This window comes from Callorhinus ursinus, unplaced genomic scaffold (assembly GCF_003265705.2).
Source record: "Callorhinus ursinus isolate GAN/ISIS: 27379988/994484 unplaced genomic scaffold, GSC_fseal_2.0 scaffold129, whole genome shotgun sequence".
NCBI lineage: Eukaryota > Metazoa > Chordata > Mammalia > Carnivora > Otariidae > Callorhinus > Callorhinus ursinus.
The window spans coordinates 450,203-473,397 of record NW_027397191.1 but is presented as its reverse complement, the minus strand read 5'-3'; the positions used below and the strand labels follow the sequence as shown (position 1 = coordinate 473,397).

Sequence of the window (23,195 nt, the reverse complement as noted above, 5' to 3'; positions counted from 1 at the left end):
GGAACCCCCATACTGTTTTCCAGAGTGGCTGCACCAGCTTGCATTCTCACCAACAGTGTAGGAGGAAAAAAAAAAAAAAAACAGTGTAGGAGGGTTCCCCTTTCTCCAAATCCTTGCCAACATCTGTTTCCCGAGTTGTTAATTTTAGCCATTCTGACGGATGTGAGGTGGGCTCTCTTTGTGGTTTTGATTTGTATTTCCCTGATGGCTAGTGATACTGAACACTTTTTAATGTGTCTGTTAGCCATTTGGATGTCTTCTCTGCAGAAATGTTTGTTCATGTCTCTGCCCATTTCTTAACTGGACTTTTTGTTTTTTGGATGTTGAGTTTGATAAGTTTTTTATAGATTTTCGATACTAGCCCCATATCTGTCATTTGCAAATATCTTCTCCCATTCCAAAGGTTACCTTTTAGTTTTGTCGACTGTTTCCTCTGCTGCGCAGAAGCTTTTTATCTTGATACAGTCCCAATAGTTCACTTTTGCCTTTGTTTCCCTCGCCTTTGGAGACATGTCTAGCAAGAAGTTGTTGCAGCCGAGGTCAGAAGGTTGCTGCCTGTGTTCTCCTCTAGCATTTTGATGGATTCCTGTCTCACATTTAGGTCTTTTATCTTTTTTGAGTTTATTTTTGTGTATGGTGTTAGAAAGTGGTCCAGTTTCATTCTTCTGCATGCAAACACCATATTATTGAATATCCATATTCTCCCCATCGACTGAAAAGCCAGATTACTAAATCTTGTTCTGTCTAAAATGTATAGGATGGGATGATTTGAAAGACCATGAACTTTGGAACTCAACAACCAATGTTCTAACTCTCTGAGCCTTGGTATCTTTCTTTGTTAAATGGAGGTAACAATCCTTACCTCATGAAAGGCAGTTGTAAGGATTACGTGCCTGGTGAATTAAGAAGTGTCTTTGTCACTATATAGGTTAGTCCCCTTGCCCCTTAGAAGAAACTCCCACATTTCTTTTATAGCAGTCCAAAATCAGATTAAAAATTAGATAAAATTTGTCCTGATAGTTAAATTGCATCTATGTTTTGAGATCAAACACTGGGATTACACATTTGAAAGTTCTCTGATCCTAGGGGCAGCTCAGTGGATCATTTTCATGAGCTGCCTTGAATTTCAAGTCTGAGCCTTGAGCTTCATGTTTGCTCCTGGCCTTCCTGGGCAGAAGGGAGCTCCTCCCAAGAAGTTCATCTGTGTCTTCACAGTCAGAAGTAAGTTGGTTTAAGAGAGACTCAATTTCCACGGAGAGGCAAGACTCATCCCTACCAAAGGTGGGTTTTGTCATCTTTTTTCTTTCCTGTGGATTAAGGAGAGAGAGAAAGGATGAGTGGAAGTGGAGGGTTTACTTTTTTCTGAAATGAAACTCCAGGTGGCAAAGATTTTACCAAACTGAAACTTGCTAAAGAGAAGACACAGCAGTCTCTTAGTGGTCAGTGAGTAATTTTGTTCAGACTGTCATGCCAATGGCACCGGGTGCAGGTTCCATCCCTATAGACATCCCTTATGTCACATTTCCTCACCAGAGAGTCAACTGATCTAAAACTACCATACCACACCTATCTCTGCCACCAGGAAGATCTGAACCTGTTGTCTCAGGTGCTTGATTTATTAAATTCCTCCAATCGTCAGTGATGCTGGAAATGCCCACTCAACTCCAACCTCTGTTGTTTCTTGAGGTAGGCAGAATTCTATCATGGCCCCCAAGATGCCTCCCCATGGTGTATAAGCCCTGCTGTAAAATCCTTTATACAGATATTAATTTTTCATCTAATACATAATTAACAATAGCTACCAATTCATCCCTTAAACTTTTTTTTTTTTCTGTAACATGCATCTTGATATTGGGAACACAACACTGAGGGAAAATAAAACCAAGCTTCTCCCCTCCCACCCAGGCTCTCTGGATAGAGGAAGAGACTGACAGGTAGCTTTTATTTTCAACGGGAAATTGATTCGAGGAGGAAAAATGAGGCAATCTGGATTGGTTTTGTCTTTGTACAGAAAATGTAAAGCCTGCCACACTCCTACCACCTCACTCTGGACCGTCCTGTCTTTACTGGTTGTATCAGCCAGCCTTCCCCAGAGACACAGAATACGATGGAATATACATATTGGCTCCTGTGATTATGAAGGCTGGTAAGTCTTCAGATCTGCAGTCAGCAACTGGGAGACCCAGGAGAGCCAACGGTGCACTTCTGGCCCAAAGACCAGCAGGCTTGAGACTCAGGAAGCGCCATTGTTTCAGACTGAGTCTGAGGCAGGAATAAACTGATGTCCCAGCTCCAGGCAGAGGCAGTCACGTGGGGGGAGTTCCCTCTTCCTCAAGGGAGGGCCAGCCTTCAACTGATTGGATGAAGCCTACCCACATTGGACAGGGCAAGGTGGTTTCCTCTGCCTACTGATTTACATGTTAGACTCACCTCAAATCACCCCCACAGAAACCTCCAGAATCATGTTTGCCCAAATATCTGGGAACCCCAGGGTGACACATAAAATTAACCATCACATGTGTAAGAGAAAACATGATTAAAAAATAAGAACACTTTTCAACACTCTTAGCACAGTAAGAATGAAAGAAACAACGCAATCTGTATTTTTTGCATGCGAAGTATATTCACAGAGCTCAACAATGAGGAAGTATGAGGAGGCAAACTGAAGTCTGCGGCCGTCCTTCCCCACGTCGCTGTGGTTCTCACCAGCGCCTTCACCTTAGCTTCTAATGCAGCGTCCTTTTTGTAGTGATACTTGCAAATATGAACATAGTCTTCATTTACCTATCTTTTTACATAAAAGATAAAATATTTACCCGTCGTTCTGCAGCTGTTTTCCATTTCATAGATTTTGGAGAGCTGTATTTTATCAGTACTTGGCTTACAAACAGCATCTCCAACTTTGCACACTGAACAAGTGTGGTTTATTTTCAAATGAGTTTATCCAACCAGGAAGGAGTTGAATCTGAAATTCTTTCCCACTGCCCCTCTAAAAGAGGGAATGAGAACAAAGTGCAGGTTTATTGGAAGTAGATGGAGAAGGAGAAAATGACATCCTTACTATTATCACTATTTTTTGCTCTAATGAGGAACACTTTTTGCCTGAAGCAATACAGTGTCCAGAGATGAATTAGGGGTTTGAAAGGAGCTGGTGATCAAGAGAAATTATATATTCACCCAACAAATATTTATTGGCCTTCACTCTTCAGACTGTAATAATTAGTTATCTATTACCTTTTAGTAAAAATGTTTAAGACAAAGAATTAAATTTTTTAAAAATGGGGTACAAAGTTTTCCCAGGATGATAATCCTTTTTAAAAATGTATACACATAGCATATGTATATAAATGTCCAGAAATATATATATATACAATAAAATGTGCTTAACAGTGTTTACTTTGGAATGTGGGGTATATATATATTTTTTCCTTAGCCATATTTCTTTGTGTTTTGACAACAACCCTCTATAATACTTGTATAATTAAAAAGAGGAGAAAAGTAAATTCAGAAATAGTGAAAACAACCAATCCTTTGGACTTTTTTTTTTATTAGTTTCAGAGGTAGAGGTCAGTGATTCATCAGTCTCATATAACACCCAGTGCTCATTACATCACCCAGTTACCCCAGCCCCCTGCCCACCTCCGCTCCAGCAACCTCAGTTTGTTTCCTAGAGTTAAGACTCTCTTATGGTTTGTCTCCCTGTTTTTATTTTATTTTTCCTTCCCTTCCCCTATGTTCATCTGTTTTGTTTCTTAAATTCCACATATGAGTGAAATCATGTGGTATTTGTCTTTCTCTGACTGACTTATTTCGCTTAGCATAATACCCTCTAGTTCCATCCATGTCATTGCAAACGGCAAGATTTCAAACCTTTGGCTCATTACACTGAAGATATACCCAGCACGATGAAGAAAAGATGGAACACATAAAATAAAACTTGCCCTGACAGCATAGGGTTGACACTCAGGGTCCCTTACGCAGGCTAGGAATCAGCGGACCTACAGTCCATATTTGGTATTAGTGATGTGGAAAGTCAAAACGACAGAAACTTAGAACAATTAACATTCTGGTTTATCGTCGGGATTCTGTGAATTTAGTTATCTAGATAGGAGGATTTCTACAAAGAGAGTCACTCGCTGGTAAAAAGGTAAGTTTGCTTTTCAAAGGCTGTGGAGTATAAAAGTTCAGAACAAGGACTTTGGAGTAGATTGCCCAGATCTAGATAAGTCTACCCCTTACCTGAGAGCTTGAGAAGGGAAAAGTTCATGGACACATGGACACTGCAGCCCAACAATCTTGTCTCCCAGTTCTGGCTTTGACACATACTCTCCCTGAGCTGCAGTGCGTTCGTTATTAAGACAGAGATAATAGCCCCTACTGCACTGGATTGTGAGCGTGTGCACGCGTGCACGCGCGCGCACACACACACACACACACACACACACAATGTGTGTAGCACAGCACCTGGTAAGCAGTAAGTGCTCAGGAAAGATTAGTTCCTTTGCACCTTAAAAGAGAACCACTCTCTTCCTTTATAAGCTGTCCTTAATGAAAATGTTCCGGATTAATTTCTGTAGCTTTTAAAATAGTCTAGAACTCATTTCTCACTTCTCTAAAAACCGTATCACCTCCTCAACACCTTTATCAGCCCAACACCTGTGCGGGAGATGCCCAGTGGAACAGAGAGCTTGCAGTCTCTTTGGTCTCTCGGACCCTGTGCTGTACCTTGGCATAGCTATGGTTTTGTACGTGGTAGTGACACATGGTTACCGCCCTTCTGTGACCCCAGACGTGAGGAAGGCCTCTCCCCCAAACACAGAAACTGTGCCCGCCAGCAACAGTTGCTGAAATAACACCACGGGAAAAAAAAAGACCAGTCACAACACTTCCAGAGGGAAGAGGGCTTTTATTAACACTTCAACTTCACAGATGGGGAAAGGGCTCGGTTAAGGACAAGGAAATACCCCCGTAAAACAGGCCCCAGCAACGGCAGAGTTGCAGAGATAATGGCGAACAGGCACCTACGTAATCTAGGAGCCGAAACGCAAGACCGCACACACAATTCTACCCCCTTCCCTTCCTCTGCCATGAAACAGACCTGAGGTCCGGGGCTCCGGATAAGTGACCAGAAGAAAGGGAAGAAGTCAGTTCTTTCCAGAATCAGCAACACTGTCTTTGGGACGAATGGCTGAGAAATCCCCAGTTACGGGTGGAGAGTCCTCTGCATTATGCTCACGCCTTCTGCTTGGTTTTAGGCTCAGCTTTGTGTCTTCTAATGAAATGGGGGTATCCATGTGGCGTGTTCGAGATTTTAAAACTCAACGGCTCCCACACGCTGGGAATTGTGAAGGCAGAGGGCCCCTAAGAAAATAACTATACCAATGAATCTGGCGAGGACCATCTCCAGTTTTCAAAGAACGTAACAGGCCCAGAGACCAAAGTGCGGGTTACCCATACACGTTTTTATTATCACCCCATAACACACTGTCCCAGCTGACTTCCCGGACGCATGACTCAGGCAGAGACACAGGCCCTGCATTCGGAAGACACTCAGACTTGCTTTAATGCTTTGCTGTGTCTTGAAATTGTTAATAATTTTTGAACAAGAGACTCCACATCTTCATTTCGCATTGGGCCTCACAAATTATGTAACTGGTTCTACACATTGTCTTCTATTTCCCGTTGTGGGAAAAAAAAGGAAATAATTCTTTCCCATAGTCTGCATTCTACCCCTTGTTCAAGGTATGTTTGGTGCAGAGAGACCGCTTCTCAATCCCAATTTTGGGGTTGATATTGCAAAATTAAATTGCAGGAAGAAATCAAGAAAGAACAGTTCTTAATACAGGTCACTGGACAATAGGAAGAGATTGTGGACAAGCATCATAAGGGACACCAATGCCCAGAAACCAAAGAGGAAAAGGAGAAAGTTAGATAAGTGGCTGTGGATGTAACTTCCACATGTTTGAGACTTGAAGACAAAGGAAAAGGGAGATCAAAGAAATGAGCTTTATCTACTTCCTGGGGGGTTGACTCACCTTCCTCCATCAGAATCCCACGATCACTCACCAGACAGTAGAAACAGGGCAGAGCTGGACACATTCATGAAGTAAGGAAACTTACAGGTGACTTTTGGTGGATCAGGTCCCTGAGACATTTCCAAAATTTGCATGTAGTACATTAATAATGAGAGGAGCACACAAGTACCTGTGGACCCAAGAAAGGGGAGAGACAGATCTCCTGATTAGACTCCACCAGTCCTCCAAGGTTTCACTGCAGGGTCATGATCAATGAACGAGAATCACGTCATTAGTTACTGCCCCTCACTTTCCTTCTGCCCCCTTTGAGACCATGTGTTTCCCTTAGACTTTTCCTTTCCCCTGCACTCTCCTGAACAGTGTTTAAAAAGCTAATCAAGCAAAAATCCCACCCTCACCCAAAGCCAAGACCTTCTGAGTTCACTCCTGCCTCTCCTTACTTGTGACGATGAGGATAAAAGCACAGGAAACATACCGCTTCTGGGTCTCAGGGAATAACTGAGGGAAGGTCAGCAACAAAGAGTTGAGGGAGAGTGAGAGAAGGGAGCTGATCATGAGAACTCCACCCAGTATGAAGTAGGCTAGCATCAGGGAAGGGTGACGAGAGAGTCTGAGAAGCTCACCCTTTTTTAGGGGTCACTCCCCGGTTTTCCAAGTGCCCAGGTATACAGGGAGCACAGGAGGTCCTGGGGGCACCAGCAGGAAGGAGTGGCTGGGACGGCGAGGTGGGCAGGAGGCAGATTGCGCCAGGCTACAGATTGCGCCAGGACTCACGTGGCTTGTGTTTGGGCAGCCAGCACATTTGACTACTGCAGTCCTCGAAGGGCAGACTGACGAGGACACTGGGGTCTCCAGGCAGTTCTACTTCCACCCAGGAGGAGACAAGGGAAGACCACCACATGAGGGTAGTGGCCAGAACGTGACAGGCGAGGGTCACGTCTCTGTCCAGGTTCTTCATCCTCAAGCACCGATGGGAAGGCATCGCCTAAGGGAGGGAAGAGGTGGGAGGCGTTTCTCCAGACCCTCTAATTTCACTCCTCATCCTTCCTAGACAATTCCTAATGATCCCTCACTCCTAACACTTTCTTAAATTTCCCATTCTAGCCTCAATATCCCCCTACGGTTTAACTCCCTATTTAACAAGTACTGTGGGCCCACAGTGTGTCACGCCTGAAGTTCTGGAACATTGCCTCCTCACGTCTCTGCCAGGCTCCATCACCATTCCAGACTCCAGACGGACAGCCCCTCCCCCAATAACTTTATCAGGTTTTCCCCCTGCTTGGAAGCCCCCTAACATGTCCCCGAGCACACCTAATGTAATCCTTCAAGTGACATCCAAGCCCTTCCTTAATCTCGCTTCAACCTATTTTCCAGCTTTGTTCTGTCTACTCCCTCCAAAAATTCAACCTCTCTGCCAAAAAACATTTACTACATTGTTTCCCAAATCCTATATAGGTAAGTGCTCCTCGAATGGACTCCATTTAAACCTGTCCTACTGCCCACTAATTACCATCCAAATATCCCTCATTCACTCAGTAAATAAATGTCTCGACCACCTACTGTGGTCCCTATACTGTTCCAGGTGCCTGATACTGGTTTGCAAACAAATATGGTTACCGGGCCGCCTGGGTGGCTCAGTTGGTTAAGCGACTGCCTTCGGCTCAGGTCATGATCCTGGAGTCCCGGGATCGAGTCCCGCATCGGGCTCCCTGCTCAGTGGGGAGTCTGCTTCTCCTTCTGACCCTCTTCCCTCTTGCGCTCTCTATCTCAAATAAATAAATAAAATCTTTAAAAAAAAACAAATATGGTTACCATACAGAGATACCCCTAGACTGTACAACCCTTTGCCTTTGCTCAATCCCATCTACTAGGTCCTCCTGCTTCCCTCTTCTCATCAGCCAGTACAAACCTATCCTTCAAGGCCCAAGACTGGGTTGGAAGCTTACCCAACCACACTGTCCAGACCGTGTTCACCCTGTGGGGTCCCATAGGGCAGTGACTGACGGCCCCATTTCATAGTCAATCATGTATCGCTTCAAGCGAGGAGGCCTGCATGGTGGCTGGAGCGGGGTGAGAGGGGAGAGTGCTAGAGGTCAGAAAGGAGATAGAGACCAGACTGCATAAGAGCCATCAGGTAACATTAAAGAATTTGGTGTTTATTCCGAGAAGCCATCGGAGCAGAGGAGTAAGACTGGACTCACATTTTCTACGGTTCCCTCAGTTGCCGTGTTATGATTAGACTACAGGGCACAGGTTTAAGCAAGGGACTCAGGAATTACTGGGGTAGTGATGCCACATGAGATGAGAGGGTGGCTTGGAGCATGTTCTTGGTTGAGGAGGGCATTAGAAGTCCCACACTGGGCTTACTTTGCAGGTAGAGCCACTGGACTTAGTGATGAGATGAGACATGTGATACGAGAGAAAGAGGAGTCAGGAATGGCCTCAAGGTTTTAGACTCAGATCTGTAAAGTCTGAGTTGCTCTTGAATGATAAGGGTAAGACCAAGTTGGAGGCACCACGGAGTGAGAAGCAGTTTGACTTTAGACATGTTACATTCGATATGCCTTTTAGATCTCCAAACATGATGTTAGGGGATTGCATATACTAGCATGGGGATTAGGAAGGAGGTCCAGGCTAGAGACACTGGGATTTAAATCTGAGAAACATCCACAATACCTGGGAATTAAAACCAGTGAGAGTAAAGGCTTCAGTGTGGCCCAAGGACAGAAGTGGTCCTAGGACTCAGCTCTCAGGCTTTTCAGGATTTAGAGATCTAGAGACAAGAAGTGTCCAACCAAGAGGACCGGGAAGAAGTCCCAGAAGCCAAGAGAAGAAAATGTTTCAAGGAGGAGGAAATGTCTGTGTCAAATGTCATCCAGAAGCCAAGTCAGGTGAGGAATGACAATGGATCTACCAGTTCACCAATGAGAAGGCCACTGTGACCTCGACAAAAGCTCTTTGCGTAGAATGATAAGTAGAGCCTATCAAAAAGACAAGAGGTCCCGAGGAAGAACACACAGGGGGGAGGTGGGTATAATAACAATAGACAACTCTTTGAAGAGCTTGCCGAAAAAGCAAAGAGGCTGCAGCTAGAGGAAAATGTGGGACCAAAAGGTCTACTGTTTTTAACATGCAGGAGGCAGATACCGGCAGCTTGAGGGAGGTCAGTATTCCTGGGGCTGGCCGCAGATGAAAGAATGAGCAAATTATGCACAGGTGTTAGGAAGACAAGCAGACTATACACCAGTAAGCTGTTAGATGGGGGAATGAGAATGCGTGGGAAATGTCTTCTGATTGCTCCCATCTTCTCAGAGGAATAGAAGGCAAATTCACAGCTGAGGTGAGCACAGGGTAGGAGGTACTGGAGATCTGCAGAGAGGTGCCAAGTTACCTAGAAGAGTGGGCTGGGAATGGTGTGGGATCACGTGGCAGCACGAAGGGCTCACTCGAGGTGTATGGTCATGAATTCACAGCTGAACTAGTCGGTCTGCTTTCTTTTCCAGTTTTGTTCACCTGTATGGGTTTAGGCAACGAATAAATAGAAATGCAGATTTTTAGAAGGATAAGCATTTTGTACAAGTATTGAAAAAGCGGGCGCCTGGGTGGCTCAGTTGGTTAAGCGACTGCCTTCGGCTCAGGTCATGATCCTGGAGTCCCGGGATCGAGTCCCGCATCGGGCTCCCGGCTCAGCGGGGAGTCTGCTATCTCCCTCCGACCCCTTTCCCTCTCGTGCTCTCTATCTCTCATTCTCTCTCTCAAATAAATAAATAAAATCTTAAAAAAAAAAAAATGAAAAAGCAAGTGGGTTGAGGGTGTGGGCAAGAGAGTGGCCGCAGTGGTGAGCCATGGAATCTAGTTTCGGTAAGGAGGGAAGTTGAGAGTGAGAGGCGGATGGGCAAGACCGCAGGACAATGGACACATATTTGGTACTAACTTTATTCTTTTTACTTATAGTAGCAAAGGAAGCAGTGGACTGCAAAACTTCCAGTCAAAAATATTCACACAAGAAATGTGTATTTATGACTGTGAGCTGACGTAAAAGGTGAAAAGCACTGGTCTGAGTTTGGGCCACAGGAGGGGGTTGAAAGGAGAGTGGAAAAAAGATCCCTGCATGAGGGCTCAGGGAACCGGGAGGCCAAGAGCACCGGAAAAATCACCTTTCTGGATTCTACCACCACCAAGAATTATGATAGGAGTAGTATCAGCGAGTGATAGTGCTCTAAGGGCTTAAATGTTCAAGGAATGAGAGGAATTATTCCAACAGTCTGTAGATGACGGCAAAACGAAGGAAGAGTGGTCAAGTCTAGGAGAAAAGTGGTTTTAGGAGAAGGGAGGACAAAACAGTCCGGAAAGGGCAATGAGGAGCAAGAAGGAGACCCACCCATCTCCAGGCCCAGTGGTAACAAAGGGCGGGGAAGAAACAGCCGCTACCGCTCAGAAGGACCGCAAGGCAGGCAGGGTCCATAGGAGAGAACCAGATTTCCGTTCGAGTGAGAATATGAAAGGAATAGTCGGAGAGACTGAGAATACAGGCAATGTATCCTGCCTGCTCATTAGTGGGCCCACTTAGGGACATCATAACAGTGGGGAAATTTTTACGGACCCAAGATTATAATGTAATCTGCCTCTGAGAGCACGCAAGCGTTCTCAGCTCTCTCTAGCACTTGACACAAAGCCATCCTTTGTCTGTGTCCCTGTTTTCTGCTCAAGAAGGAAGAAACCCTATGCTCGGGAACAAAGTCCCAAGGTGACGAAAAGAGAGGTCAGGCTCACGAGTGAGCAGCCAGCAGCTGACAGGTTCTGGGCTGGGGGTACAGGGCAGGTGTAATGAATGTGGGTGTGGGGGAGACTTCCGGAGCCCTGAGCTGTGGCAGGAGGAGAGCATCGTGGGCCATGCCCTCTGCCAGCTTCTCTCTCCCCACTAGGCAAATGAGATTCAGGCCTCCAAAGACTACGAAGCCGAGGAACAGACGGGATCTCTTAAGTGTCCGTGCTACCACGTTAGCAGTTCTGTGCAAGTGTAGTCTACAATGAATACTCACTTCTTTGCTCAAGGGGCACCTTTGCTCTCCACCCCACATGACAGAGCACTCCTCCTCCTTCTCTGTCCACATACTCAGCTTTATTTTTCTTCATAGCTCTTACCTGCCAGAGATACTATTTTTTGTTTCCTCCCACTAGCCCATAAGGCCCCACCTTGTCTATTTCCCCATTGCCTAGAACAGTGTGGCATGTAGTCACCTGTGCTATTTGCCTGATGATGAACCCATCACAGAATGACGGCCCCAGTGCCCAGAAAACCATAAATCACAAGTGGAATATTCAAAACTGGAATGGTCAAGAGCTAGAGCTCCTTTACCACAGAGCTAGTTAAACCTCCAGGATGGTCTCAGGAAGCAGTCACTGGAACTATGGTGCTGGCAGGGTAAGGGCCCACCAAGAGCACTTGGGCCGTACTCCAAGAGCTAGTTGATCCGTCAAGGTGCGCTAAGAAAAACGGATCAGTGCTATTCCTGGAGAAAGACATGTGGACCACCTTATTCCCACAAACACTCCAATTTAGCTACAATTCATGGACAGACTCCCTTTCTGAAAAATCAAAAACTAAAAGGCTTCTGCACCCTAGGTGAACACAAAATTAGACTCACCAAAACTGGTAGATTTGGGACACATTCTTGCTGGGTTTGCCAGGACATTCATCATCATCAACACAGCTCAAAGATGACTCGATTAATGGGATACACCACATTAACTGAATACAGTATAAAAATCACATGATCATCTTAGTAGGTGCAGAAAAAGCATCTAACAAGATCTGACAAACTTTTATGATAAAAACTCTCAACAAACTAGGTTTAGAAGGATGTACCTAAACATAATTTAAGATCAAATATGAGCCCACAGCTAACATCATTCTCAAACATGAATAAATGAAAGCTTTTCCTTTAAGATCAGGAACAAGGCTCGGATGTCCACTCTCGCCACTTCTATTCGTCGGCAGTAGTAGAAGCCCCAGTCAGAGCAATGAGGCAAGAAAGAGAAAGAACAGGCACCCAAATCAGAAATGAAGTAGTAAAACTATCCCTGTTTACAGCTGACATGATCTTCTAGAGAGAAAAATCTTAAAGACTCCATTTTAAAAACTGTTAGAATAAAGGAATTCAGTAAAATTATAGGATATGAAATCAGCCCACAAAAAACACTTGCACTTCTATACACTAACAACGAACTATCCAAAAAGGAAATGAGGAAAACAATCCCACTCATAATGTTACAAAAAAGAACAAAATACTTAGGAATGAACTTAACTAAGGAAATAAACACTTGTACACTGAAAACTACAAAACACTGATGAAGCAAAGAAGTCACAAACAGACTTCCCATTGGGTGGAAACCTCAATATTGCTGAAATGTCCACACTACCCAAAGAGATCTATGGAGTCAATGCAGTCCCTATCAACATCCCAAAGGCATTTTTTACAGAAACAGAAAAAACAATTCTGTAATTCATACAGAAGCACAAAGGACCCTGAATAGTCAGATCAATCTTAAGAACAAAGCCAGAGGCATCACATTTCCTGATCTCAAAAATATTACAGATAGAGTAATCAAGAATATAGCAATGGCATAAAAATACACATACAGACCAAAGAATAGAGTGGAGAACCCATAAATAAACCCATGCATCTCGGTCAACTGATCGTCAACAAGAACACAAGATGGAGAAAGGACAGTCTGTTCAACACAAGCTGATGGAAAACTGAATATTCATTCACACGCAAAAGAATGAAACTGGACCCTATCCTATACCACATATAAAAAACAAAACATATTAAAGATTTCTACGTAAGACCTGAAACTGTGAAACTACAAGAAAACATAGGGGAAAAGATTCACAATACCGGTCCTGGCAATGATTTCATGGATAAGACACCAAAAGCACAGGTGGGAAAAGCCCAAAACTGACAAATGGGATGACATCAAATTAAAAACCTTCTGCACAGCAAAGGAAACCATCAATAGAGTGAAGAGGTGACCTACAGAATGGGAGAAGGTATTTGCAAACCATGTGTCTGATAAGGGATAATTCTCTATATAAGGAACTGCTACAACTCAATAGCAATACACAAAAACAAAAAAACAAATGGTTCAACAAAAAAATTGGGCTAGACTCGAACATTTCTCCAATGAACATATATACAAATGGCCCCACAGGCACATGAAAAGATGCTCGGTGTCATTAATTATCAAAGGAATACAAATCAAAACCACAATGAGATGCCACCTCACACCTGTGAGGAGGGCTATTATCAAAAAACAAGGACCCCCCCCCCCCGCAAAAAAAGAACAGTGTTGGTAAAGATGTGGAGAAAATGGAACGCTTGCATCCTGTGGGTAGGAATGAAATGGTGCAGCACTTATGAAATCAGTATGGAGTTTCCTCAAAACATCAAAAACATACTGCGCTCCAGCCATCCCACTTCTGGGTATTTATCCAAAAGAAATGAAATCAGGATCTGGAACAGATCTTAGCACTCCCGTGTTCACTGCAACAATGTTCAGGATAGGCAAGATGTGAATACAGCCTAGATGTTCAACAGAATAAAGAAAACATGGCCTATGCACACAATGCAATGTTATCCAGCCTTAAAAAGAGAATGGAATTCAGCAATATTTGACATGGATGAACCGTGAGGACAGACTACTAAGATACGCCATTACAGACGGACAAATACTGCATGATTCCACTTATTTGAGGCATCTAACATAGTCAAATTCACAGAAGCCAAGAATGGAACAGGGGTTGCCAGGGGCTGGGGGGCAAACCGAGTTCTTAATCAACCGGCACAGTTTCAGTTGAGGATGAGTAAGCTCCAGAGATCTGCCGTACAATGCTGTACATACGGTCGGTGGTAATCTACTGTTCATTTAAAAATGTGTTAAGATAGGGACGCCTGGGTGGCTCAGTCGTTAAGCGTCTGCCTTTGGCTCAGGTCATGATCCCAGGGTCCTGGGATGGAGCCGCATCGGGCTCCCTGCTCAGCGGGAAGCCTGCTTCTCCCTCGCCCACTCCCCCTGCTTGTGTTCCTTCTCTCACTGTCTGTCAAATAAAATCTAAAAAAATTTTTAAAATTTAAAAATCTAAAAATTTCTTGGATTTTGATAAGTTAATAAACTAAAATTGAATTGCAAATGCATCTCTTAATCAGATGGATGTTGCTAAGATTTTCTAAAATCTAAGATTTAGAATCTTAAAATCTAAAAATCTAAAAACTAAAAAAAAAGGGGGGGGGGTTAAGAGGGTAGAGCTCATGTTAAGTGTTCTTTCCACAATAAAAAGAAAAGAAAAATGAATCAGTATAGTTATGGATGAGAGAAGAAAAGCAACTTAGCGCAGACACAGGAGAAATTACAGGAGGATGTGGGGCCAGCAAAGAATGAAAACAGGCTGAATACCTGTGATTCTAAACTCTTTTCCCCTGGTGTGGGTTACAGAGAGGCCAAAAGTCCTAGGGTAGCATGAAGGTTAGTCTCTTGGAGCTCAAGAATTTGTGACTATTGCTACCAGAACAAGGTGTCTCCTGGAATTAGGACATATTCAGAATATTTGAATATTCACCTAAAAATATGTGAAAAGGCTGAAGATGACCCAAGATACTCAAATAATCCCCTCTCAGAGGTGCATAACGACACTGTGAATACAAACAATTTGTGACTTGCAGCTTAGCTCCATGTTCTCTGCAGACACACCCACTTCCCAAGTGAGAAACTTAAACTGAAGTAATCTATTTGTTTACATTTTGTAGAACATGACGACCATGATTCTAAGATATCTCTTAGTATCCTTTAGTTTTCAAGCTGGGCTATGTGCATGCCTGGGAATCCACGAACACACTTTTCAGGGAATCCACTTGCGGATCCTGGGCTTCCACATAGACTCATCATGATCGATCTGCCTGTAACATCCTGCTTTCCCACCCACCTTTTTGTCACAACCCCTCGCCCACTAAGGAAAGGGGGGGTAACTCTCAACCAACCCAAGTCACACCCTTCATTGCTGCCCCAAGAGGCAAAGCTTCCTCAAAGCATCTGACCAAGGGCTCTAAAACAATGATGTCAGTGAGCAAGAGAATGGCCTTCTGCAGCTCAGGTGGTTTCTCGTACATTTACTTTCAACAAAAGAGGGTCTCACCCAGTCGTCAGCAACAGACTAACAAATTTTTGTAATACATAAAGTGATTTTGGCATGTAATACAGGTGTCAGAATAATTAGAATTGCATTCCTACTTCAAAAATCCTTGAATTCCTACCTACTCATGTAAACTGATATAATCTCTCATAACTTCAACAATGAAAACTGAAAACTGATGAACCTGTCTCATTCTTGCAACAAGGAATATCGATCCATAGATACATGAATTAATTAGAAAATCTTAGCAACACCCATCTCATTAAGAGATGCATTTGCAATTCAATTTATCTATTAACTTATCAAAATATACAATACATTCACAATGAATTTGATTTTATGCTAATAAAAATCATAACAACTTAATACAGAAAACAAATTTACTCTTAAAGCTGTTAAGGTCACTGGAACTTTTTTAAAAAATATGAAATTCAATGTTTATACTTTTTTGTTTCAGAGAAGTATGACAAGGTAGACCAAAAATAGCCATGTTACAACAGAATTTATTTGTGGGGTGGGGGAATGAAAATACAAGTTCAGGTATAAAAGAGGAGGATGTAAAATTTCAAATGTTAGAGGAAAATTATTTTTTTAAACTGATGATAGTCCGTTTAAATAAAAAAACAACATTTTTTAAACAAATGATAGTCTGTTTAATAATAATAAAATAAATAATAATAATTAAAATAATAATCACTATGGTACTTAGATTCCACTGGATAGATTTAGGAGAGTGATGGAACACATTTTAAAATATCATAATTTACAATGGACTGGAAATCACATTCTTTACCATTGTTTAAACTTATGATGTAAAATTTTATATGCCAATCTAGAAATGTACGAGGGGATAGATTATTTTTCAAAGGGGTAGGTTTTCAAATTCTGGAGACCACTTCTCTAGAGCAGGAATTCTTATCATGGGATGTAATGTAGTCGTTATAAACACAGGCTCAGTAGTCTTACTGGCTGTAGGACATTGGGCAAGTGACTTAAATTCAGCTCAGTCTACCTGTCTGTAAAATGGGTATAGTACCCTATCTACAGAGATTAACCTGTCAAACTTCAGCATACATCAGAATCACCTGGGGCGTTCTTAAAACAGACTGCTGGGCCCCTACTCCCAGAGTTTCTGATCCACGTCTGGGGTCAGGCACCCAAGTTTGCACTTCTAGCAAGTTTCCAGTAATGCTAATGCCATTGGCTCAGGGACCACACTTCTGAGAACTTTTGGTCCATCTCCTAAGACCCTTATGCAGAGTGTAATGAGGACAGTAAAAGTTAACACCTCGGGTGGTTAGAGCTGCCACAGAACAGGCGCTAATGTTTACCAGCCGATATCACCAGTCAGGACTGGGTTCCCTGCGGCGGAAAGGAGTGAGCACATCATTCAACAAGAGGTCCTGAGGTAAAGCACCCAGGGCTGACCCCACTGGCCAAGAATGTCATGACATTCCTGGGCACCTTCTGTTTTCTTGCTTACCTGTCTTTGTCCTGTGGCTTTCGGCATCACAGACGCGTGACGGCCGCCATTCCTCCAGGAGTCTTGTCTGCGGTCCAGACAGGAAGAGAGAAGAGCAAAGAAGTTCAGGGTAAGGAGCTGATGGAGCATGCCAGCCAAGTCACCCTCCACCTTTTATAAAGACTTTATTCTTTTAGAGAAGTCACTCCCTTTAAAAACAGGTTTCTACAAGCCCCTCACAAGTGATTTTCACTTGAATCTCAATGGTCAGACCCAGGTCCCATGCCAACCACTCCAACTATAAGGGAGTGAGGGAAGAATTTTTGGCTTTCTGGCTACTATGGTACAGGAAACTGAAGGAGAAAGGGATTTGGATAGAAATATACAGCTTCAGCATGTAGACATTGGCCCCTGGTGATTAATCCAACTTCCAGCCCCTCTCCCCTTGCTGGAGGTCAGAGAGGGTAGAGCTGAAAGTTCCAATCCTCTAATCTCAAAATTGGTTCCTAACCCTATTCTAAGTTACTAGGAGCATACAAAAAAAAAAAAAAAATCACTTTATTAACATAAACTCAGGTGTGGTTGAAAGGGGTTTGTTATGAATAACAGAAAATAATCTTTTCACATTTATCACTCTAAAGATACTTGAGGAACCAAAGGGTAAACACCAAATATTTTAGCAAAAGATGCCCCTCTAACTCTAGTCTCTTAGGAAACTACAAAGATTTTGGGACTTACGAGCCAAGAACCATGGATAAAGACCAAAATATATATTTATTATATTATCATAATAAATAGTTTATTCATACATAAACAAGCTATTGCTAAGATGGAAATCTCTAAGATACAGCGTTAAGTGGAAAAAATAAGTGTAGTATGCCACTTAACATACAAGAAAGAGTGAAAATAAGAACACAATTTGTGTTTTATTGTATTTTCACAAAGGAATTCTGGAGAGACAGCTAAAAACACGAATAAAAATGGTTACCTGTTTGCTGTGGTGGAAAGGGAACAGGGTGGATGGGAGGTCGGGCAGGAGTGAGACTTTACCGTGTACCTTCTTTATATTTTGATTTTGAACCACATAAATATATAATGTTTTTTAAAAAGTAAATATATAATAAAGACGTTTTAAAAATTGAGAGATTGTAGCAGAAGCACCCCATTGGCTTAAAAGTAAAAAACACAGGCTCTGATGTCATACAAACATGAATTCAAACCCTTGGTTCTGCCACTTACTAGCTCTGTGATCTTGACCTATTTACCAAGTTAAACTCTCTGAGCCCCAGCTTTACACAGTGTAAACGCATCTCTCGTTCAGGGTTGTGAGGATTAACCACAAAATATTTGCAAAGCCGTTTAGTAGTAGCTGCCATAGAATTCCTCCATGTGTGTTCCCGTAACTACTGCAACAAAGATCTTTTGAAGGATTTTTCAAATCACTGGAGCTTTTAAGAGTCCGATTTTTCACCCTAAGCCCTGATAGAAAAGACATTAAAATTCTATCACTGAGCGTTTAGCAGTGCCAGAAAATGCTTATATGGACTCTCTTTTTGCTGAAGAAAAACCTGCTTAAACAGAGAAAAATACCTCGGAGTTCTTCATCTTAAATAAAGATAGAATTCTTTCCCTCTGCTCACCTCTTTCACCTCTACTATGGTGCTGGTAAATTTCACTCGGCGAGAACCACACACACGATTTAAGTGCTGGTTAAGCCACAAGGCCTCGACTAGACACGGTGTCAAAGAACCGTGTCTGCCCAGAAGGAAGGCCGAGACACACCTCTGGGACCTGAGTGGAGCCCGGTGGTTATCGTCACCCTCTGCACATTAACACTGCTCCAGAACTTTAATCTCTAACGACTTCAAGGTAGAGGCAGGCTGTTGAGGTCGATGGACTGCTATCATCTGATGACCTCCTGTCCCCCCCCGCCCCGGCTCATGACATTACACATCTCACACTGACCTGATGCCCAGAATTATCAGTGCACTCAACACAGTCACAACGCTTCTGCCTTCCAGAGAATGGTTTTGCAGAAGATGCTGTCAGCCCGAGCAGTAACCTCCCGCACCTGCCGCCCAGCACCTGAGCCCGAGCAGTAACCTCCCGCACCTGCCGCCCAGCACCTGAGCCCGAGCAGTAACCTCCCGCACCTGCCGCCCAGCGCCTGAACCGGAGCAGTAACCTCCCGCACCTGCCGCCCAGCACCTGAGCCCCTCCGTGCGTCCCCCACCCCCAACCACACGCACAAATAGGGACGTCCTACCGTCCGCAAGGCCAGGCTGCTCCGGGTGCATCTCACTGGTGGGGAGCCGCCAGGCCAGTGCCATCTGCTCCCGGGCCCGAGGACTCTGCACAGTCATCCACTCCGTTCCCTCCCGAAGGCCGAGGAGAAGCGACTACTGCCTTCCCCTCCGCCGGGCGCCTCCGGAGCCAGCCTGTGTGCCGCGGGGGCAGCTCTGGTCGCAGACCTACGTTTCTGGACACGTCCCCCCACGTCCCGCTTTCGTCAGGTGGCAGGCTCCGAAGCCTGGCCCTTCTCGAGCCGCCTCAGAGCCCACGGCGGTCCTGTGGGGCCTCCGGACTCGCGGAGCAGTTTCCCACGCCGCCGGAGCTCCGGCCCGCACAAACACCGCGAGCACAGCGACCGCTCGGGTCCACAACCGGACGCTCGGCCTCCCGCCGCGGGCGTCACTTCCGGTCCGCTCTAGGAACCTGGAGGTTTCTGCGCCTCGGTGGTCGGTTCGCGATGGGCCTGCTCCCCCCGGGTCTCTCTCTCCTGGGCCTGCCTCCGAAATGGGCCGGGAGGGGTTCGGGTTTGACCGAGAACAGTATAATGAGCCCGATAGCCATATCTAACACTTTCAATAACTATCAACTCATGCAGTTTTATTCATGTATAACCCCAGCCCTCATTCCCCTCATTTACACGTTGAAGTAAATCTCAGACCTGAATCATCCACAACTTCAGCTCCGCCTGGGGTGGGGTAAGGCGAGTGAGTTACCTGCCTTGGGCACAAAACTGAGAAGGCTTAACCAAAAAGCTTAGCAAACGAAATAATATTTTAAAGTAATATTTTTAAAAAATAAAAATCAATGCAAAAGATCCATAATGAATACAATATCCAAGCTTTTAGTAGGGAATCAGTATTACTGATTTTTCCTTTGCCTCAGGCTCCAATATAACCGGCACAGGACTAATATTTAAGTATGTATCTCTAAAAGATAAGGAAAAAATATAAATAAACAAAAATAAAAGATAAGGACTTGAAAAAACATAATCACAACACAATGATCACATCTAAAAATAAAAATAAAATCAAGTATTCAATTATTGTTCAAATGTTGCCACTGTTTTATATATTTTATAAATGGGTTCTATAATATATTACAATTATATGCAGATATTATAATAATCTGTATGATAGAATATATTACAAAAAGCATATATATATAGATTACACGTATACTCTTTTAAAAACAAGCCTTTGAACATATATGTCTCTCAAGTTCTTTGAATCTATAGTTTTTCTCTCTCTCCTTTTATTTGTAGAAGAAACTTGAGGTTTTCCACAGTCTGGATTTTGTTTCCTGGGGACTTTTAAGAAGGCACACAGCAGAAAACCAGTCTCTCACTCCAGTGGAGAGGAGCAAAAATAGTCTTTCCTTCTGCCCTTCTAAGTTCTCGATGTGAGCCCCCATGACAAAAGACAAATTAACAGAAAACACACAACTTTATTTAATGTGTTTTATGTAACACGGGATCCCTCCATAAGGAAATGACCCAAAGAAGCGGATAGAGTTGCATGTGCATATACTGAATTGGACAAAGGGCAGTAAAATCAGGAAAATGTGATGAGGCAATGGGGCTGGGGCTAGGATAATTAATTGGGTGAAGTGACTAGGAAGATTGGGGTTAATTTAATAAGATTTCCCTGAGCCTCAACTTTCTATCCTTGAGAATTAGAATGTGACTCTTCTCCTGGTATAAAGAAGACATCTTTCACATGGGAATTTTATCTCCTACTTTTAAGAATAAGTAGAAAGTTTGGAGTGGTTTTCTTGTATTTAATGCTTTTCAAAAGCCCTTAGCTCAAAGTGATCATTGTGTCAAAGTGTCATATTTTGGGCTGGCATATTCTGCCACCCTTCACCAGCTTCTTCCTTATTTCCTAATGACAAAGCCCACAAATCAGCCAACCTATCTCACAAAAGCAGAATTTTCAGCTGGACTGCCTGAAGCTAGAGATCGTTCTGAGAGTAAAATGGGCAATGGGAGGCCAGAGCACCAGACCCTTTTCCTTGACAGCCTCCTTCAGCCACACGGGTCATCTATCTCTACAGTACTGTGTTCACTTGGTTTTAGGGCTTTGCAGTTACTATACTAATGCAGAGGAAGAATTTTCTCTACCTTTCAAGTTTCTTCTAGCTGGTCTAAGAATTAAATTTACGTGAGACTGATTAACAGGAGGAAAAAACCCAAACTTTCATTATGTACACATGGGGGGGTCAATAATGAGCAAAAATAAAAGCTTCCTTCCACAAGCAAATAAATATTTGTTAAAATTGTACATAATTTATTTTGATGATTGAGCACTTTGGGAGTCCATATTCAAGCCTCTAAATGTGATATGGCTTAAGAAAGAAACTGCTTTGTTCACATTAGAGAAAATTAAGGATATAATTTCCACTACCTCCTTCCCTGAGTTGGAAAAGCCTACATTTTGTACAATGTTGAGAGGTTTCCAGATTCAACTTCTGGCTGGCAGGACCAACTCATTTGAAAATAAGCTTTAATTTTGGCGGCGTACAAAGTAGAAAGTGCAATTAGAAATACTCAAGATATACTAAGAAAAAAGTGCAAATGCAAAACAATGAGTAAATGATTATCTTTTGTGTGAAAAAGAAGAAAAATAATAATCAATATAAATATTTACGTATACATGCCCAAGGAAAACCAGTAAGGATAAAATGAAAAGTTATGGACAGAGTTTACCTAGAAAGTGATTTTGAGATGTGGGCTAAGAATAAGGGTGAAAAGGAAACATCTCTTTATCTTTTTAAAGTTTCTTTTTGAAACACAAAGATGTTGGTCATTCTTACTATTAAAGTTTTGGGAGATTTTTGTTTCTCATTTTTTAGCTTTTTTTCTTTAAACTGAACTGGGAAATGCAGAATGACCCAGAAAGAGTGATATAAAGGGTGATTCCACAACTGGTTAATTCAGGGATTCCCCCCCACACCCGCCTCCAAAAACAGTTTCTTCACAGGAAAACAAAGTAAGGCCAACGCCGTCTGTTGTCCCTGGTCTTTGCTGCCAAGGGGGAACTGCTCGACAGATGCAGGAGCGCCTGGAACCGAGGCTAGTACCCAGCTGTGTCCATCTGAGGACCAGACATCGCAACAAACCGGCTCACAGATGTGTTTAACTTCGTAAAGCTAAGAGTCTGCCGTTACTCCCCTCGCGTAGCGCAAAAGCGCCGCGCCGCTTGGCCCGTACGGGGATCGAACCCGCGACCTTGGCGTTATTAGCACCACGCTCTAACCAACTGAGCTAACCGGCCAGGACGTTTAGTACTTCCTCTAAACAACACTGAGACAGCTTTCTTGCTTGCTTGCTTGCTTTCTCTCTTTCTTTCTTTCTTTACTTACTTACTTACTTACCTATTTACTTACTTACTTTAAGATGTTATTTATTTGACAGAGCAAGAGAGGGAACACAAGCAGGCGGAGTGGGAGAGGGAGAAGCAGGCTTCCCGCCGAGCAGGGAGCCCGATGCGGGGCTGAAACAGCATTCCTATCTTGAGGTTTATCTTGAGAAAAAGAGAGAATTGCTCCCACTCTTTGCGTCCTTCCCCTCTCGAGGGGCAGAGGGGGGAGAAGGGAGGGGAAAATTCCATATTCCGCTTCAAGGCATCACGCTTCTTCCAGGAAAACCTGAGAAGATTCAGGCCAACGTCCGGCAGCGGGACCAAGTGGCTCCCGGCTCCTGCGGCCTGTTCGCAGCAGGCCAGCTCCGCCCGGACCCCGGGGACCCGGGACCCGCAGCCCCCGCCGCCCCCCTAGTCCGCCCCGGGGGTCGCCGTTGTGGAGCTGCAGTGCGGCTCACCGGACGCGCGGTGGCGCCCGAGTGCGGGGCTGGCGTAGGCGCGGGCACCGGAACCGGGGTCGTCTCCGAAGAGCTTCTGACCCCGCCGGGACCCACCCAAACCAGGACGAGGGCTGTGGGAGGCAGGGCGTGTCCAGAATCAGGGCCGTTATCTGGCCTGGGAGAAACGCCGGGACTGACCCGGGTCGGGAGGCTCGGGAGGACGGCGGGAAACCTCCTCGGAGGTGTGCCCTCTCCAGCCGACGCCCTACGCACCTGCCGGCAGGTGCGCGCCCAGGGAGCGGCCGACGGAGCCGCCGGGTCCTCTCATCCTCTGCTCTCGCTGCCCCGTTCTGCTTCTCCTCTTCCCACCATGGCTCCTTCTGAGCTAGGGGTACTAGTATTTTCAGAAGCTTATCG

At 44.1% G+C, this 23,195-nt stretch overlaps 1 long non-coding RNA gene and 1 other non-coding gene across 4 annotated transcripts; both read right to left on the bottom strand.

The window, feature by feature from the left end:
* Nucleotides 1-85: 85 nt before the first annotated feature.
* LOC141371916 (uncharacterized) lies at nt 86-19,346 on the bottom strand. Of its 3 annotated transcripts, XR_012377263.1 has the most exons (6): nt 18,954-19,346; nt 16,709-16,775; nt 13,498-13,621; nt 6,810-7,020; nt 6,036-6,204; nt 86-1,307 (listed from the first exon to the last, which is right to left on the bottom strand). It is a non-coding gene; the product is annotated as an uncharacterized lncRNA (long non-coding RNA). The 3 variants fall into 3 exon arrangements; XR_012377262.1 differs by lacking the exon at nt 86-1,307 and having other exon boundaries at nt 5,442-6,204; nt 6,659-7,020; XR_012377261.1 differs by lacking the exon at nt 86-1,307 and having other exon boundaries at nt 5,442-6,204.
* A 2,831-nt stretch (nt 19,347-22,177) lies between these two features.
* TRNAI-AAU (transfer RNA isoleucine (anticodon AAU)) lies at nt 22,178-22,251 on the bottom strand. Its single transcript has one exon. It is a non-coding gene; the product is annotated as a tRNA-Ile (tRNA).
* Nucleotides 22,252-23,195: the final 944 nt, after the last annotated feature.